Here is a 6,754-nt window from a genome sequence, read left to right as displayed (position 1 = left end):
AAGGTTCCGTGAAGGGCTCTGGGATTTGCTCTCAGCTGGTCTGATGGCCTCTGCACAGAAGGGCTTGTGGTTCTGGGTACCAAATTTACATTACATACGTTTTTCTGCCTCCACCTCTGACTGTGAGCTTCCCCAGAGACAGGAACGTGAGAGTCCTCCACTGTCTCCTGCTCTCAGCACCCGCTCAGGCACACTGCGGCTGCTCCAGTGGGAGTGACATGATGGGAGGCGGAATGAATCTTAATTCTTCAGGCTAAATGTCTTAGCAGAAGCTTATGGTGCACGGCCCCCGCCCCCCTTGATTTCAGCACAGCTGAGACAGACAGTTCCCCAAAGGGCACCAAAGTGCTCCTGCGAGTGGCCTTGTAGAGGGTCTCCTAGGTGCCATACCATATAGACAAAGAGGGGTCAATGTCCCCAGGGGCAGGAGTAGATCGATAAATCCTTAGCTTCCCCATTTTCTATGGGACAATTTTGAAGTGTGTTTTACATTGTTCTGTGTAAGATCCCAAGCAGACTGAGACCCAGCCCTCCTGGACCACCAGCTCATTAAATAAGCAAAGTTTATCATCTATTTTCCCTTCCTGTCTTTGCTCTTTCTTTGTTTCCTAGATCACATCCCAAATAAACTGCCTGAACCTGAGTCCTGGTCTCCAGCTCTGATTTGGAGGAAACCCCAACAAAGGACCTAATAGGGACTCTTCATTCTCTTCAACCCTCTTGTGGTCAGTGTTCAATTTCTTTGGTTTGTCTGATGTTTGAACCAACCTCTGAGAACTTCCAGGCACTAACCTCTCACCTTCACTCCTTAGTGGTCACCAAAAAATACCCCTGGGGGCTTGTCCTCCACATCAGGAGCTTGCCCATCATTTCTGACCTGTTGTCTTCTCAGAAGGGAAACTTGATGATTTAATACTTGACATAAATGGCTTTGGGGATATTTGCCCCAGCCCTTACATCTGGAAGTTTGGAGGCCACATCAAAATACTTATTGAACCATTCAGAGAGCACAATCTTCTCAAAATTACATCACAACCTCTTCTAAAGGGGCTGGCAGAATAGAACCCAGAAGGGCGCCACTTTCAAATACGACTATTTGAGAAATGATAGCGATTGCTCCAGAAATAACTTCTCCACCCTGCTGCTGGGCTGCCTGGTTCACCCCAGATTCTCTGAAGCAACGGGACGCAGAGATCTGTGAGACACAGCCCTTCTTTCAACAGAAAAAGAAGCCTCGCTGAGGAATCCATCCATTCTGTTTTCTGCAAGACTCGGCCTTTCATCTGGAGAGTGGCGGGTCCACAGCCACAGAAATGGCCCCACCGAAGGGCAGGGGCTGCTCCAGATGTTAGATGTTAATGGAGCAGATGCCTCTTGGGAAGGAGTCGAAAAGTCAGCCCACGAGAGGCACAGAAATGCACTTTGCATTTGGGTGGGCTCAGTGGGGGGCATGCTGGAGCTCAGGGAAGGGGCGATCTGGGGAGGAAGGGGCTTGGTGTGGCTGACACTGATGGTGCCATGGTCCCTGTGCCCATTTAGTGGATCATTTGCCAACATTCCCATGAATGCCAGTATCTTCCTCCATCTCTCTGCCTGAGGGATTTGGCTTCTGGGATGTGCTTGGTCCACTTTAAATGCAAGCCAGAGTCGGGGAGTTACTGCCTCGGATGAGACTCTCAACCAACGAGGGAGTTGATGGATAATTGGCCCAGTTTCCTTGGCCCTAAGTGGGATGATCCTGGGTGTAGTGCACAGAGTCTTCAGAGGGTCCCAAGGAAGAATGAGCCCAGTTACCCACAGCAGTAAGTCCATCTTTAACACCCAGTTAATAGCTGTGCTGCCCTCCCAGTCTCACCCCATAACTCTCTCATAGGATCACATCCAAACTAAATCCTTTGTGCCCAGGATTTGTCATAGGATCTGCTTTTAAGGCAAACCAAGCTAACATACAGGAGAAAGTGGTCCATTAGTGTAAAAAAAAACAAAAACAAAAAAAAACAAAAAAAAAAACCTCCATAGCCCAAGATGTTCAAATGGGCTTATTTCTGGCACTTGGAGGGACAGCCAATCCCAGCAATGTTGGGAAGGGGAAGGTGATAAGCCCCTGTGGAAGGAATCAAGTGCCCTCCAGAGAGGCTGCCTTGCCAAATGTAACCAACTCTGTCCATAAAGTTGGGATGCACAAATGACTCCCAAGGGAAATATACATTTAGGTCCCTGCATTAGTTTCCTAGGACTGTCACAACCAAGTTCCATTAACTGGGTGGATTGTAACAGAAATTTACTTTCTCCCAGTCCTAAAGGCTAGACGTCTGAGGTTGAGGTGCTGGGGTTGGTTTCTGAGGTCTCCCACCTTGGCTGGTAGAAGTCCATCTTCTTCCTGTGTCTTTACATGTTCTTGCTTCTGGGTGTGCCTGTGTCCTAATCTCCTCTGCCTATAAGGACACCAGTCATGTTGAATTAGGGCCACCCACTGAACCTTTCTTTACCTGAATTACCTCTTTAAGAGACTCTGTTTCCAAATACAGTCCCATTCTAAGCAACTAGGGGCTAGGACTTGAAAAAAAAATATAAATATATATATATATTGGAGGGGGGAAGCACATATCAGCCTCTAACAAACCCAAGTTGAAGAAAGAAGGACTGTGGTGCCGCCATTTGCAAGGTTCCTCAAGGTGGGAGCTCTTGGTTAGGGAGCAAATAACAATGGGACTGAGAAGATGAGGGATAATGAGGCCGGCAATGAGCCTGTAAGAAATGAGGAGGTGGCAGGAGGCAGGGGTGTGGTGTCTAAACCACAGCAACTATTTGACCTACCCGTGGGTCTTATCTTATTTCTATGCAAATGAGCTCATTATGGTTAAATCTTTTTCCAGCTTCTGGTTGATTCATGAAGTGGTCTCGGATATTGATAACCACTTCATGAATCACTGACAAACACAGGAGCCAAATATCTGGCACTTGTGATCGCACTTGTGAACATTCCTACCATGATCTGGGATATCCCTCTCTCAGCAACCAGGTGTGCAGGCTAGAAAATTCTCATTTATATAACAAAGTCTCCTGCTTTGGTAATTCCACAATGGTCATTGGTCAGATACTAAATCTCCCCCAAGCACTTTGTGAACATTAATGACTGAATTCTGAAAGATCAGCTTGAAACCATTGCCACATTAGGCATGAAGTGATCAGCCACCAGCTTCTGCGGTACTGTTTCTGGGGGGAAGGAAAAGGGTGTTGCTCAGAGGAGGCCATGGCAGCCATGTTTCCGCTCAAAGGGGGATCTGTCTCAGCACAGCTGTACACAAGAGACGGATATCTGTTCTCGGCAAAGAAAGAATACCTACCTCTCGGATAGACCACAGTCCTCAAAGAAAATAGAAATTGAAAAGATCAGACTGGAGAGAGACACAGAAATCTGCCATATCTCAGTTGTATATTACAGGAGAAAATATTATAGAGACACAAAAGATGGAGTCTCCAAACCTAAAATCCTCCTCAACACTTGAAAAGCAGAGGCCCCTTAAAACCAGAGGCAAACAAATAGGGACTCTAATTTGCTTGAAGCTCATCTATTGATATAGAAGGTATCTGGGAGGTGTCCTATTTTCAGATGGGAAAACTAGAGTTCAGAAAGGGCAAGTAGCTTGTCCAAAGTCACCCAGTGGGTGACTTTGGAAGAGAGGGCTAGACTCCCACCAATTCCCTCAGTTTAGGTCATCTTTTACCACATTCTGCCAACCTGGTAATCAACTACAGTGATGTCAAGGAGCCTTAAGGGCCATTTTGTCCAAATGTGCATCTTCCAGATGAGAAGACCAAAGTTGAAAGGTCAAAGAGAGCATCAAAGTTGGAGCTAGAGGCTAGGTCTGGACTTCTTTTCCCTACAACTCCTTTTCTTTTTCTGTTTGTCCTGTCTCCCCCTCAAGAGGAAATAGCCTCTCCAGGTCTTCCTGGGAGTGAGAGTTCTCCTAATTCTGCCCCCTAGTGGCAGAAATTGGACAAGAAGCCTCTCTGTCATTCTTCTATTCAACCAGAGGCATTGAACATCCTCTGCCTGCCCTTCACTGAGTTCACAAAGACTTGTGACTGTCCTGTGCCAGGCATGGAAGAAGAGCTGAAGACAAAGTAATAAGCCAAAGAACAAGAGCTGCAATAATACGGTTGGAACTCTAACCTGCATATTACTGAAGTGAGAGAGGGTGTTTGCAAAAGAGGGCTTTTGTTTTCAAAAGAGGCTTTTCTAGGTAGACAAGGTAGAAAAGAGAATTCCAAGGAGCTAGAATCACTTATGCAAAAGCAAATAGATCTAAGAAAAGGAACCTGAAAAGCAAGGGGCACAGGAGGCGATGAGAAAAAAAAAAAATCCCCTGAGAGCAGCTTGGGAAAGGCCTTGAATGTTCCAAACAGAGAGACTTCCTGGAAGTGATGGGGGCACTTGGAGGATTTTCAATGGAGGAGGGATGAGATCAGATGAAGTTCTTTGAAAGGCCGCTGGCTGGCCGTGGGCAGCAACTGGAAACATGGAGGATACAGAGGTGAGTGCCCTCTTAAAAGGTTTTTGCAAAAGTCCCGCTGGCCTGTGCAGGACCCAGGGCCTGGGCTATGGGAGGGGTGATGGTGAGGAGGGATGGACTGGCCAGGGTAAGGGAAATAGTTGGCAGGGACTGGTGTCTGACAGCAGGAGCCCCAGCCCCTGCACCAGGCTGCCACTGCCCTCTGCACCTGCCTGGGTGTGACCTCAGAGAGGGTGCAGTCCACTCCCGATCCTAAAAGAGATGCCACCTTCCTTCCCTTATCACCGTCTGTCCTCTCCCTGGTAACTGGCAGCTCGTCCTCCCTAGCTTTATTGCTTTCCTTCTCCATATCATATCAAGCATCTCTTCTTTGTGACTTCAAAGTATCCTCCAACTGTCCCCTGACTGACATCACTCTTCCTCCCACCAGCCTCTGCCTTCCACCAGCCAGCCGCCTCCCATCGCCCCTCCTGGAACCACAAGAGATGCATTCTTTACAAACAGCCTGCTCGCCAACCCAGCCCTTATCTCAGTCTGCTTTTCAGCTTAAAAGAAGTTTCTGAAAGCCCTCTTTGGAAAACAGCCTCTCTGACTGCAATAATATACAGGTTAGATTTTCAACCATTGTCTATTCAGACCAGGGGCTGCGTTTGACTCACCCGATCAGGGTGGTTTGCATGCTGTCAACACCTCCCTGCTCGAATCTGTGTGCGCGTTTGATGGGAAATATCTTATCTGTAATCAGTTTTCTGGGTTATGGACCCAAATTTCCTCTGCAAAACATCAGGAGCGAGGCACAGGCACCTCCCCAAAGGAATGCTACTGCTCTTTGAAAACCTCAGAGACTGTTTCCTAGAGCAAGCTAGAGTTCAGCCGAGCCTGGTTTTAATCCAACACCCCATCCCATGACAAACTAAGTTTAAGTTTTGTTTTCAAAACAGTATAAGGTGATTATTAGTGTTAAGCAAAATAATAGAGATTATTCCAATAAATATCTATTGTAAACTTATTCTGCCCCAGCTGCAAAAGGTACTGATAGACTGTCTTCATGTGACTTATATCTGGGTGGAGGACTGGGAGAAAAACTTAAAAAATAAATGATTTTCTATTTGATGTGATAAGTACAATACTGTAAGTACCATGTATGGAAGGAACTCAGCTTACCAGGTAATGTCTGAGATTTTTTTTGTTCAAAACACAATGGTAGGCATTTTTAAAGTTACAAAATATATGTATAGTATAAACCTAATGCTAGCTAAGTTGAAGTAAAGTGTGTAATGTTATAAGAAAATGATATGAAAATGCATTTAAAGAATCAGACTAGTGCACATAATATTCCCCTGCCAATAATAAATCTATCCAAAGCTGTAAGTCAAAAGGAACAAGGATGTTAAGGATAGCCAGTATATCATTTTCTAGAATAAATGGCCCAGGTAATTGAGATACATCAACTAAAGGATAAAGTATGTAGTTATTTAAAGTAATTGTGGAGACCAGTCATTTGAACTCTCCTTGGGATCTAATTTCTAGTAAAATAAAGAACACAAAATGTTATGTTCAATAACTGCATGTGGTCTGGGCACTTAACGCCTTTGCTTTTAGTGGGTTATGCTTTTGAACATCAATAGTCTGAAAGGTCTTTCTCCCCATGCTCCTGTTTAACTCCAGAATGACACTGTGAGATTAGTATTATAAACGAAGTAACGAAGGCTCAGGAAGACTTGAGGACATTAATGTATAGGAACACACATGTACATCAAGGCACCCAGCTCTCTGAACTCCAACTTAGGTTCTTCTTACCTCTATCTGCTAACTAGGTCTGATGACCAAGGAGGATTGGTCACCCCATAGGTGAGGGGGAAGATTTCTGCACCATCTTCTGCTGCTGTGGAGAGGACCGCAATTCCTCATCAGAAAACCTGGGCTCAGCTTTGTTCCAAGACATGTGAGCCAGTCCGTGAGGATGAAGAGGATGCTTGTGGTCCATCCAGAATGTTTGGTTTGAATGTGACATGTCCCCAAAAGCTCATGAGACAATGAAACAATGTTCGGAGATGAAATGGGTAGATTATAAAAGCGAAAACCTAATCAATGTGTTATCCTTTCGATGGATTGATAATTTGAAAGTGCTACTATACTAAGTGGTAGCTATAGGCAGGTGGGGTGTGGCTAAAGGAGATGTATCTCTCTCCTCCTCCTCCTCCTCCCCCTCCTCCTCCTCCCCCTCCTCCTCTTCC

General features: G+C 45.7%; 1 long non-coding RNA gene across 1 annotated transcript; it reads left to right on the top strand.

The window, feature by feature from the left end:
* Nucleotides 1-4,060: 4,060 nt before the first annotated feature.
* On the top strand, nt 4,061-6,742 carry LOC125612990. Its single transcript, XR_007343497.1, has 3 exons — nt 4,061-4,538; nt 4,948-5,125; nt 6,335-6,742. It is a non-coding gene; the product is annotated as an uncharacterized LOC125612990 (long non-coding RNA).
* Nucleotides 6,743-6,754: the final 12 nt, after the last annotated feature.

The sequence above is a fragment of the Marmota marmota genome, unplaced genomic scaffold (assembly GCF_001458135.2).
Source record: "Marmota marmota marmota unplaced genomic scaffold, marMar, whole genome shotgun sequence".
Taxonomy (NCBI): Eukaryota; Metazoa; Chordata; class Mammalia; order Rodentia; family Sciuridae; genus Marmota; species Marmota marmota.
Note: the sequence above shows the minus strand (reverse complement) of the source record. Positions and strands in the feature narration are given on the sequence as shown.